The sequence below is a fragment of the Perca flavescens genome, chromosome 3 (genome assembly GCF_004354835.1).
Source record: "Perca flavescens isolate YP-PL-M2 chromosome 3, PFLA_1.0, whole genome shotgun sequence".
NCBI classification, from domain to species: Eukaryota; Metazoa; Chordata; class Actinopteri; order Perciformes; family Percidae; genus Perca; species Perca flavescens.
This window is the reverse complement of record NC_041333.1, coordinates 25279595-25293021: the sequence shown is the minus strand read 5'-3', so window position 1 is coordinate 25293021 and position 13427 is coordinate 25279595. Positions and strand designations below refer to the sequence as shown.

Sequence of the window (13427 nt, the reverse complement as noted above, 5' to 3'; positions counted from 1 at the left end):
CTGCCCTGGCAAGCGCTACAGGTCAATCGGGATCGGGACAAATACACTAAGGAACAGCACACACACCCACAGACACACGTACACACACCTTCACACCTTCACATATGGACCATGTGCAATAACTGTAGAACTTTTAGTGTGTATATTTCTTCTATTTATGATTGTTTTAATATTTATTTCTTGTCTTTTTAGATTAATGCTCAATCCCAATTCTCTGTTTTACCCCTTCCCCTTCCCGCTTCCCCTTAGTTTTGCGCGTTCACGTGAGAGTAAGGGCTATCCCAATTCTCATTTTGATCGAGGGGTAGGACTAAGGGGGAGGGGTAGATACCCCTAAAAAAACCAAGCACTTTCGCGAGCTTACTTGAAACCAGGGTACCCAGAATACACTGCGCAACCGGCAACAATGGCGGCCAGATCAACCAGAGTCCCATAAATGTAAGTATTTTCGGCTTAAATAATTTATTTAAAAATTACAACCGTCTTGTTAGGTGCTCTACACAGTCCTGTACATATATATTTGCAACCATATTCTTAATTGAAACATTTTTTTTTCAAAATCGCTAGTTTGCTACGCTAACATTACTTTGCTGATTTGCAACAGTCTCGCATTTCTCTGCCTTGAATGGACTCCATGCATGTCTACAGTTTTACCTAAACTCCATTAGCAACAAATTTTGTTTATCAGTGCATAACACTACTTGCTTTGGAGACATCAATATATGCTTTACATATACCGTCCTGTTTCACACAGGGACGTTTACACCCCTAGCCCTTAACACTCTGTTTTGAGGGACAAGGGCTAGGGGTAAGACAAAGGGGTAGGGTAAGGGGAAGGGGTAAGACAGAGAAATGGGATTCAGCCTAAGATTTATGTTTACTGGGTGAACTGCTGCTAAGAATTTCGTTGTTCATTTTTGTGCAATGACAATAAATCTTCTGATTCTGAGACCAACCGCAAAGAAATACACAAACATTGGCTACTACTATTTGTGAATGCCATTTTATTTGCCAATAGACAGATGAATTTTGGCTGATATCAATGTTCTGCCGATAAATCGGTGCATCCCTAGTAGGGGTGTGACAAGACTAGTCGAGACACGAGATTGGGTTCACGAGATCGAGACGAGACAAGATTTTAACACTACTGTATTTTACAGAAAACCTTCAAAAATGAAAAAAAATGAGCACTGAAGGGTTTTGCCACAAACTCAAATGACTGACTTTTCTCCTGTTTAACTAACCGTTACACAGTTACTTATTCCATATGTAAAGTGGAGAGAGTCTCTTCACTCAGAGAACCAATGTTACAACGTAACCAAGCAATTTCTGGCAGTAGTTCAGACCACTTGTTTTGTACTTAAATTTATCATTGTACAGTAGACAGAGATAAATAAAGCTTATTTTACTATTGTTTCACACTGATTACGTTCTAAAACAGATGATTTTTGTGAAGACAGATGCTCTTTTTTTCCTCCTCTGCATTTTATTCATTGCAGCAGTAAACAAGGAAGTAGGCTACTCTAGTATCGATTTTTGACCATTTCTATACAAAGGGAGAACATTTCTTTATTTAATATCATTAAAAGTTATAGAGAGATTCTGAAGCTGGGTTTTACAGGCATCTTTTTTCTTCCGCTGTCCCTCTGCAAAAGTTTACTCTGAGTCAACTTTGGAGAACGGGCGGGGGGGGATCTTCTATGCTAAATCCGAGGTCAAAGTCAGACTCATCCGTCATGCTGGCTGCTGCTCTGCACTTGTGAACTTGTGAAAACTTCTACCTCAACGAGAAAACTCATCACGTTTTTAATCTTGCAAGATCTTGTGGAACCTCAAATCCCTAGTAAATTATAGAGAACCAAGGCAAGGACTTCATATTTCAAACGTTCATTACTAACACTACTAACAAAGACAAACAACATTAACACAATAAAACGCTACATACACATTAACGCTACAGTCAAAGAGAATGATTTTTACATAACATGTAACAACATAATAGAGAAAGAAGGCTATGCAACTGATTAATACAAAATAAGAGAAGTGACTGTCGCAGGAAGAAGCTGGTATAAAAGCAGTAATAAGTTTTAGAAGCAAGTTCTCATAGAAGCCAATTTTACATTTGAGTTCACCTGGTTAGCAGAGAGGAAGCGTGTCACTTGCGTTTCTGTTGGCTTGCGGCTGCTAACTTGCTGTGGTGACGTCAGAAGAGGATGATAATGGTTCCACAGGGATGAGGGATTAGATGAGGTTGGATGGGTTATGCAGAGGCAGAATGGGAAACTTTGCATGTGGTAACAAAGAGATGATGCTAAAGCATCTGCACCAAAGAGACAGTTTGGTCAAGAACTTCTGGGAGACATCTGACCAAGCACCAGATGTGCTCACCCAGAAGGGGGTGTGTCAGTGCTCAACGCCCCCAACTCTGGGCACGCTGAGTGAACAGGTCAGAGGCCATGTGGCTGTATTTTATTTTTAACATATTTTTTGACAATTTCTTAAATGATCATGCCTAGTTATTAACTAACTACCATGACTGAAGATCTAATCTGATGCACAGAGGATAGAAAATCATGACCTGTTTAACTAACCTCGGTAGAATTCTGTTATAAATAATAGCAAACGTTCTAATATATTTAAGAATACAGATTTACACATTCAAACATAACACATTATAGTATTTTAGAAACCCATTTGTTTCTTGAGTCGGTCCAAAAGTGATGTTGGACACTTTTCTTCCTTTTTAATCCCATTTTTAAAGTACAACATATTTCTGCATCTATTCGTCAAGAGACTTGGGACTGAAATGCCGGTCTGCTGACCTCCTGTTGTGAGGGAGCCTGGGTCATATCAACAGCACCATTTTTAGCAGGTCTTTAGCTGGTCTTTTCAAAGTAGGCTTTGATTGTCCTCAATGTGAATACCAGCTTTGATCTGGTATCTGGTCAGACAGTTGTAGGGGGTTGTAATTCTATCCCCTCGAACTGTCTCTGTGTTCTGATATCCTACATCAGTAATGAAATGTTTGTAACCCATTTAAGACAGTCTGCACAATCTAAGCATTCTAAGGTGGAGAGCTATCTACTCTGGCCCCTATACTGAGAAAGGATTACCATATGACAGAATTTTAAATTCAACTGAATGACTTCACTGCAATCATGTTTCATTTGCAGAATTAATGTGAGTTTGTTTCCAACACTGCTTAATTGATCTGCAATAAATTACAATACCAATTAGTTAGTCATGCTCAGTCCCTCCACGATTTCTCAGCCTTTTTTTTTAGATTGTTGCGGCCCAAAATGCCTGATTTCACAGGAGCTTTTGTCAAAAAATTGTGATAAAAGTTGCGATGTCTTTGTTTGTTGCAATGAAGTTGCGGGAGACAGTAAAAGTTTTTTTTTTAAGTATAGCTCTTTAAAAATAAAAAAAAACTTGTTTTGGGGAGAATAAAATTACTCTGGGCTGATATTTCCTAGTAACCTTACCAAAAAGGCTCAGGATGTTGGTATAATATGAAAATTGCTGGTGGATTTAAGACAAAATATAATAATTTATTGAATGAATAAAATTTGAACATGTCAGTGGCTTGTTGATCTTTACATTGTTAGTTAATTTCCTATCCTGGCCTGGGACACACATTCGTACGGTTTGATAAAGTACTTATTGGACTGTAAAGGGATATTTCACCGTTGGAAAGACCAATATATCTTTAAATTGGGTCACTTATGTAGTAGAAATGTGTAATTTCTTTTTAGAAATTGGTGCCTTCTAGGCCGAGAAAATGTGTTTTTGGAAGAAAGACACCAAATCCCAGAATGCACTTGCTTCGCTGCTTTAGAGTCCACTCCCAAGCCACACCTACCAACAGTGAGGCAGCATTCAACTCAAGTTTGTTTTGTCATTTCAACCATATACATGAAATGACGTTTCACCGTGGCTCAAGTGGTGTTAGACACATAAAAAAAAAAATATATAAACGACATTGTGTGCAGCCCCGCCCGCTGCAAAGAGCCGACAGGATTGAAACGGCAGCGACTTTACATGAAACAAGGAAATTATCAACTCGTTCTCACTCCCACTTGGTCATTGGCTCTCAGAGTGCACATGGGACTGCTGGGATTGGTTGAAACCATTTACTTTTTCTCTTTCTCTCACTCTTTCTTTTCTCTTTTGGAAGCCTGATTTAACTTTATTTGAGTTGACATGATTGCTTCAAAGTCATACATATTGAGACAAACTATATTTGTCCATCCTAATGTAAGGGTGGACTAAACCATGTGCACTTCCCGGGGGGCTGAGAGGCTCTAATATTATTTTACATTCAATAAATAGTCGTGTATTTTTAAAAACTTGCAAATAAAAACAAACTTTTACTTCCAGGCTCTTTAAGGGTCCTCATCATGTTGGGGCCCTGGGTACTTGGTTCCACTATTTCATTACTTACTACTATGCTCCTGAATATACTGTATATATATATTATGCACATGTCAGTAATAACAGAATTTATAGAATAAAACTACTGTATCGTTAGTAGTTTATGTTGTAGTAATTATCATCATACATACATCCACATGTATCTTACATACTATTTAATTTTATCATTATCTTGATACAATACTCACGTTAGGAGTTTTTTCTGTTTTGTGTAGTTTTGTCTTAATCTCTGTCAAGTCAACATTTAATGGAATGCTGTTGAACATTGAAATGAACAATTAAGACACAGAAAAAAGACAAAACATACAATTTTACAGGATCCTCTCTGCCATTGTCTCTGACCTTCTTCCCGGCCTAAAGCATAGTCACATTTCCACCACCTCCTCAGGGACAATAAACACAAAAGACAACAAAATGAGAGAATCAGGGAGAGGAAAGAGAATTAAAAGACAAAAAAAGGAGAGAAAAATGTAATACAAAAGAGACACTCATGAATGATTGCTAATAATAAGCTTGTTAGCGAATGAAATACTATCTCAGTTCTTATACTCTCCCTATTCTTGAGTCAGTGTCATACAGCTTTGATTGACAGTTGGGGTCCATGCTAGCCATTCGTAATAGTGACAGGCTTGAGCAAAGACAGCTGTGTGTGGATATGTCCATGGGCAGCATGACACATGACAACCTTGAAATAGCCAAGGCTTTGTTTGCCTAGCCAAGACCCACCCTCCGCTACTTATCTTGCCATCTTGACCCCAAAACTGACCTATATCATGCATAAATCTGAATTGGCAAATGGAAGTAAGAATACACCCCCACAATATGGTGCAGGACTTTGTCTGGAACAGGCCACCACTGTCAAAACATATCCTTTAATCTCTTTTCTCCATGCCCAGCCCCCTTCTTTCTCTGAAAATCTAGGACATTCTTTTTCATCATCAGTGTGTTCCCTGGTCTCTGTGGTATGCTGAGCCCCAATGCCAAAATAAAACTCCATAGTTAAGGAGTCTCTTTCTTTCTGCCAGTGTATTTGGTCGCAGGCACTGTCCGGGGATACGTGGTGATTGGTTGTGGTTCCCTTTTTCCCTTTGCATCTATTCATAGAAAAATATGAATATAAGAAGACGGGAGAAGAAGAAGTGGATGAGATGAGAAGTTGTTTCCCACAATTTCATTACATGGTTGGCTTTATAGCAAAGAAATACAAAACACATTAACAAAAGAAAATGCATAAAAGCTAAGAGTGAACTAATTGTCTGTTTGTGGGTGCGTGCCTATGTGAAATGACACTTCATTAGAACTGATCCGTTAACAATGGACTTGTACTGTAGGAAGTGTGAATCATTAGTAATGGCAGGAGATTGTTTGCTTTCAAATCATCATTAAGGATGTAAAAAATTATAGCTGAAAGAAAAATAAGACATTATTAGGATGCAATGTTTCTGGTTTGATGATGTACCCTGGAGTAATACAATTCACATCAAGCAACCATGATACGATACTGTCTTCCGTTATCATTTCCATTGCCCATTGGCGTTTCTTGCTATCATTTCTCTAATGACAGTTTCATACCACACCATTTCGCTTATGAGCCATTGTGCTGTTTCCCTAATGCCGATGAAAGTAACAAACTGTAATGGCAAAGTAGATATCCCTCTCTTTTCAGCACTGTCAGATTCTCCTTACTGTTTCTGATGATGATCTCTTCAGTCAAAACAGTATTACCTATGTGAGCAAATTCTAAGATGAAAGCAGGGAATAGGTGCTTGGACCATGCTCCCTTGTTTTGCATAGATATTAATCTTTATGGGATGCATTTTAAACCCATTCTACAAACAATGGCTTGTTTCAGAGGCTGCCACTAGGTGGTGCTGAAATCCTGCCCTCCTGCCTGTTCTACCGACCCCACGGGCTTTCTTAAATGGGGCTGACTGTGTTGTTGAAGGAGTTTGGCAGGCACAAGGCAAGAGTTACAGTCCCAGGTTTAATTGTGTACTGAAGAAAAAAACAGCCATCATGACAGGAAATACAATAAAGCTATAATGGAATCCAGAAATTCCAGTTTAAACACTTAGCAGCCCACTGTTTGGTACCAGTGGTATGAAGAGAAGAACTGTTAGGGAGCTTTCTGCACTGGTAGCCTGTATTCAGATTGTGTCTTGTGATCTATTATTCATTCTGCTGATTCTTCTCATTGCAACTGGTTTGCATAAACCCACAGCATCATTAAATAAAATAAGCTAATTGATTAGTTTTACTGTAGCACGCATTGGTGTTCACCATTACAAAATATTAAGAACTTCAGCTTTTTCCATGATCCTTAACATTATTTTCCCACATTCAGACAGTTTCAGTCAAGAACAAGAGGAGACTAGCTATAGATAAGCATTTCAAGCCTTAAGACTATTGAGATATTGACGTAGCAGAAATGGATTCAGATCAATAGTTGGAAGGCACACCTATTATTTTATGCACTGATCCAACACAATGTCGTAAAACTAAGAGATGCAGAAAAGAAAGAATCCCTCAGCTCACAGCTATGTGGGAGAGAGAAAAAAAAGACAGATTGCATCTGGCAAGAGGCTATGATCTATAAAAAGGAGCCGAGGAAGGGATATACAAATCTGACTCTGCAAAAGCAAACAGATATATTGGTCTCTCCACCACTAAACCTCACCTAAGGCTGAAGTATCAGCAATATTTGCTATTCCGCTTCTTTCTGGCAATACCACCAATGCCATGCAGTGAGGACAGATTACCTGGGATGTTCCTCTGTGTGGTCCAACACATATTGGCGTATGACTGCCAGTGGAAAATTAATTAGCGAACGGGATAAGGTTACAGACACATAATGAAAGTTATTGGCCATGTCTCTTCATCATTTCCCCAGCTCCCCTATTACTTTTCACCAGGTTAGTTAGCCGTGAAATGGAGGTTTCATATGATGCAAGGAGGAATCTGCCACCACACCTTCACCACCGACACCTTCCACCCTATTCTCCCAGAGGGTTTGCGCATGGATGATCAAGGCACTTAGACTAATGTGGACGGTGCAGGTTGATGAGGAGGGACTGGGAGTGTAAACCCATCCTTTAACATCACTACAGCACATTTAGGATTCATTCTATCAAATGGCAGCTTTCACAATCAGCTCTGGCCTGTATTTATCTAATTGACGTGTATTCAGCTGGGGCTCAAAAAGGCCTTTGGCCTGGATTGCCTCACAAAGTCTGTCCAGTAGCATGTTTGGATTGTCAGCTTAGTGGTTCCCATTGAGGGAAAAACGGATAATAAAAGATCAATGGTAATAACAGACAATATGCATTGCTCCAGGCTGTAGGAGGCATGTTGTCTAATAATACCTCTAACACTGAGGCAGTATTTTTTTTTTCTTTGTCCAACAAAGCCAATCACCTCTGCAGTCCCAACAACTGTTTGTCTTTCACAGTAATAGAAAACTGCAGTGGATCAGTAAATACTCCATGACAACAGAGGTTTTGTTTGCATTCAGTTAGTTTCCCCCCCTTTTTGTGCTACATTGACTATGTTGTGTTCTGTATGTGTGCAACTTCTGCGTTGTATTTAGATATTTACATACATATGTGTTAGCGCTTCATCAGCTTCTCTTATGCAGGTCGACTCCAATCCGAGCGGCCCACCACAGACACGCAGCTGGTACAGTAAGCCTATTCTCGCAGAACCAATCTTTTTGTTCATTTTTCAACTAACATTGCTGGATCTATTTTTCTTTGAGAGAATACACAATGATAGAACATGGTAATGAGGGTTCGCTTGCAACCACTATTGAACTAACAAGTCAAATGTTCGTGCTGGGTATGCGTCAACAGGCTTAATTTCTATACTGCAGACGTGCTCTCAAACACAGACTAAAATACACCCTAGATTAAACAAAAACTGAGAAAACTATTTGTCAAATCAGCTGCCTGCATTAAGTGTGTAGTTTGGTGTGTAGTTATATAGATATGAGCACAAATGCACACACAATGTACACGATATAAAAACATACAGTATATATGGTATTTTGTCTTTGATACCTTAGTCGTATGAGGACATTGTTATTATTTTTTTGTTTCACATATTGGTGCAGGAAAAGTAAATTAGAGAAGGCTTGTCAAGTGACAGCTTCCCAATAACCAGAAAATAATGAAAGGACAACAGTAGTTTGGTATTTGTGCAACACATCTACAGACATACAGCAATACATTCTGTCACTTTCTGTGCTAAAATGGCCACCTTTGATGTGAAATAAGTTTGAAATCAGCAAAAATGGTTTCAGCCCTATTCATTGTTGAAAAGGTAAATGGAAAGGATTCCGCAGTAATGTCAGTGTATTAGATAGATGGATAAAAGGAAAACATGGGCATGGAAGCACTTAATATGAAATGGCTGTATGGGCAATTTATAAACTTTCAAAAGTATGTATCATACTTTTACTTGTTTAGTTATTACAGTTGTTTTTTATCCTCTGTTTAAGATGGGGCCCATCCATCACATAGGCATCTCAGACATCAGCATGGTTCTACAAATCAATGGCTCATTGACTGCCCCAGCAGCAGACATGGACACACGTCTGTCTCCCTGACAGTTCCAAAAAAGAAACAAGAATACAAATTGGGCTTTACTGTCTGACTGAGAGGGCAAGAGAATAGATCATTGACAATCATGACACAAATCCATCTCTGATTCTTGAAAACCCCTTTTCTATTGTTACCTCTGGTTCCCCCAGTCCCCTTGCTTAGTATCCGTCGATATAGACATGCTCGGAATAGTCATTTTGTTTGGCTGTCTCTACAGGAGTTTGGGCTTAGGTGCTTTAGAGGACATTTTGACAATGGGAGAAGGATTGAGGCGAAAGCCTGTCAGTGGCTTTGCTGTTTATTGATTGCAAATGTGGTGAGAGCTTAATTGATTCACACTTTGAGATCAACATGATAATCTCTTAGCCTTGGGACTACAGTGGGCTGTGCAGGTAGGAAACAGACAGCTGGGAAGGGCATGGAAAGTGGGAATCAGCTGTGTGGAAAGTTAAGTTTGTTGTTTGCCTCCAGTCAGCGTGCTCACAAAAATCTGAATCATCACTGCTGCTTCCAGTTGTGTGTTTTAGCACAAAATGGATCCTTGCATTTTAATAAGTTAATGATTTGGCCATTTAAAATTAGTCTAATAGTACAAGCAAATTATAAAAATGTGGATATGTTATGTCTGGCTGATACCCTAACACCCTGCTTAACCCTTGTGTTGTCTTCGATTGGACCGTGCAAATTTTCACTTTTTCTGACGTTTTTGTGTCTTTTTTTTTCAACCCTTTTTGGTGCTTTTAAAAAAAAATGTTGGCCCCTTTCCCCCCCGTTTTACACTTCCTTTCACTACCATGTTTGAACATCCAACATATCACTAGTTTTACACTTTATTTTTGGAATTCATGGTCACTAAACCTCATTTATAGGAAATTATACCTAATCCTGGAGATAAAAAAAAGCAGAAATTATGAATTATTTAGACTAATATTAAAGGAAGGATAATCACAGAAGGGTCAACGTTCACTCAGGATACTGTTTAGAAACATTTAGATTTTATTTTTTTCAAATGCTAAAAAATTTAACAAAACACCCAAAATTCAATGAGATCCAACCTTTTGTCGTACTTGTGAATGGAATCATCCATGTTATTTTTGGGTAATTACAATTAGGTAGTAACAAAGAAACGCATATTTCTGATATAGACATTTAGAAAACGGGTTCAATTTGACCCAAAGACAACACAAGGGTCAATAAGGTCAGTATTGGTTCAAACTATGGCTGGGCGATATAGAGGAAATCAAATATCACGATATTCTCAAATACCTTGATGTTGATATTGCGACAATATTGTAGGATTGACAATTGGTGCTTTAACAAAATATTACTTACACAGTGCGATTTTTGAAAATCATCAGAAATGTTGTATTTAATGACAAAGTGTGTTAAGGCAAATAATAGAACAGCTAGAACAGTCTGCTAAGCTCAGAAAACTACATCACTTTACTGTAATGCAGCCTTCAAAACCAGGAAAACACAACACTTAATATATTACAATTTTACGATATCCAAAATCTAAGATGATATCTAGTCTCATATCACAATATCGATATATCGATATATTGCCCAGCCATAGTTCAAACTATTTGAATCAGTGCAGACATCCACCCCTGTCTATCATAGGTTAAAGTGATGGTTCGGCGTAATGTCCCCCTAGGGTCCTTTGCACCACAACCTCAGGCAAAACACCCCCCGAGAAGCTTTTTTCACCTGAGTCGAACATTGGGAGAGTTAGCGTAGAGTAGCGTTATCAGCTGAATAGCTTAACACAAGGGCTAATGGATCCGAAGTGTCTCTTTAACATTACCCCACTAATAATGCCCGAAATGATTCCAAACGTCTACAGTAGTACAAATGCACTCATAAAACGATGGATTGTAAAGTTTGTAAGTACACCAGAAGTTGATGTAAATAACACTTGCCTGCTGGCTTCTGCTCTCTGCTGTTGTTGCTGCTGTAAGACGAGTGCTTAGGGCCGTCTACAAATTACAACACCGAAAAGAGATGCAACAAAAATATTTATTAATTTAACTTATTTTTTTAAGTAAGTGCTGTAGAATAACTAGCAGGAGACAAGTTATAATTGAGTTAAGTTTGGAGACATTACCTTATTTAATCATTAAATTAATAAATATTTTTGTTGCATCTCTTTTCGGTGTTGTAATTTGTAGACGGCCCTAAGCACTCGTCTTACTGCAGGTAGCAGCAGCTGCAGCAACAGAGCGCAGAAGAGAGCAGGCAAGTGTTATTTACATACACTTCTGGTGTACTTACAAACTTTACAATCCATCGTTTTATGAGTGCATAACCTTTTTGTACTAGTGTAGACGTTTGGTATCATTTCGGGCATTATTAGTGGGGTAATGTTAAGAGACACTTCGGATCCATTAGCCCCTGCGCTAAGCTATTCAGCTGACAACGCTACTCTACGTTAACTCTCCCAATGTTCGACCCAGGTGAAAAAAGCTTCTGAGTGGGTGTTTGGCTCGAGGCCATGGTACAAAGGACCCTAGGGTGACATTACTCCGAACCATCACTTTAATAGACATAGCAGCACATCTCCCACTGATATCACCAGTTTTGTTGCAAAGTACATGAAAGGAACATGTTTTTGTAGTTTGTTTTTGTCACCTGATCCATTTAACTAACCAAACATCTTAGTTAAATACCGATGCCACCGAAAGTACAAGATACTCAATACCAAAGTCGATAACACGGTTTGTAAAAAATAAAAAAGACCACTAATACTTAAACATTGATTCCTTTATTCAAACATTTACGTGGTTTAGGACAGTGGCATGGCACTCTTTTCAGTGTCAAGTTTCTGTCACTATTTTGGTGTGGAGGGGGGGGAAGGAAAAGCGACCTACGCAATTTACGTGTTATCTGAAGAAAACGTCAGTCTTCTGGACTTACAGCCCGCTGCTCTGAAGCCCAGCATCACCACACTGACTGTTTACACAAACTGGCTTCTGACAGGAAGCATATTTACATTAAGTTACAGAACTTAGTACCTGATTTATGGGGCTTGAGCTGGGTTTTTATATATATATATATATATATATATATATATATATATATATATATATATATATATATATATATATATATATATATATATATAACCTTTTATTTAACCAGGGATATACTCATTAAAATAAAGAATCTCTTTTACAAGAGTGTCCTGGTCAAGACAGGCAGCAGCACAATAAACATAGTTTCAGACATAACACATATAACAATTCCAGTGAAAATACATAATACATTACACGAGCATATTATCAAGATATTCAACAATGTTCGCCAGAAGTCATCTAAATCAGGGATTTTACAGCCAGATGTGCCTGCCTCCATGTCATTTAAAATGACTTTAAAAGCATCTAGTGAGACCAACTCACGAAGGTTCAGGCAATTTTACAAATCGTTCCAGCAAATATGGTCCTTTCTCAAATTCCTCATTCAATCATTCCATCTCCTCCTGTATCCTGTACACCTTCCATCTTATTCTAACAACCCTTAAAAACACCAGTTTCAGTCACTTCTCTTCTTATTAGAAACCTTCCAACAGTTTCTCTCTCCACCATCAAAACCAAAGGGCCGGTTGTTCCCCTATCAATACGACATCCCAGGGTGAAGCCTTGAATCGGACAAGAGACAGAAGTCACTGATGGGATTGCTGCTAGAACCGCAGGCGGGAGGCCAGGCAGGCTAACAAGTAAGTAGATGAACGCCTAAAAGAGTTTGTCAAAATGAAGCTGCATTTTCACTGGTTTTCTGGGGCTTCAAATGGAAAAGGCAGGATGAGGCTACATGGGACCACAGCCATTTCTCTGTGTTCTGCAGATGAAGAAAGAATGGCTGATCAAGCGCAGCAGGGGAAGAAGGCAGGCTGGGAGGCCAAAGGGATTTGTGACTCTGTTTATGTGTGTGTGTACGAGCATGTGTGCATGTCTGGGCATAGTAGTCATAAGATTTTGCTGTTTTCTGACTGGAAAAAAAGAAGCTTTATATGAGGATGCACACTGCCTTCAGGCCAACTGTGTAGAGTCCAGGAAAAAGTTTTTCTCTGTTAACCAAAGTGAACATACTGTAATTACTAAGCTGCTTCTAGATGAAAGGCAAAGTTGTGTGCGATTGATATTTTATGTAGGACACCAGAGTGTTATACATGTATTCATCCTGTGATACAGGGAATGTACAGAACACTTTTTTTGTGCTTTCTGGGGATGCCACTCCCTTTAAATTTATAAATAAAAGTGAGATTCAGTTTTTGCAGTACAGAAAAGAGACTTCAATCACTGAAGTGCAATCATCGGTCGACCCTCCTTGAAACTTGAGTTTGAATCGAATTGAGGCGAACTTTGTGAAAAACAATAATCGAAGCAACATTGCATG

At 38.8% G+C, this 13427-nt stretch overlaps 1 long non-coding RNA gene across 1 annotated transcript in view; it reads left to right on the top strand.

Moving 5' to 3' along the window:
* LOC114552717 (uncharacterized) overlaps positions 1 to 13177 on the top strand; it is a 32525-nt gene extending 19348 nt beyond the window's left edge. The window contains exons 2-3 of the long non-coding RNA XR_003692211.1: positions 12628 to 12747; positions 12876 to 13177. This is a non-coding gene — a long non-coding RNA (uncharacterized LOC114552717). The remainder of the gene's footprint in view (positions 1 to 12627; positions 12748 to 12875) is intronic.
* The last annotated feature ends 250 nt before the right edge of the window (positions 13178 to 13427 follow it).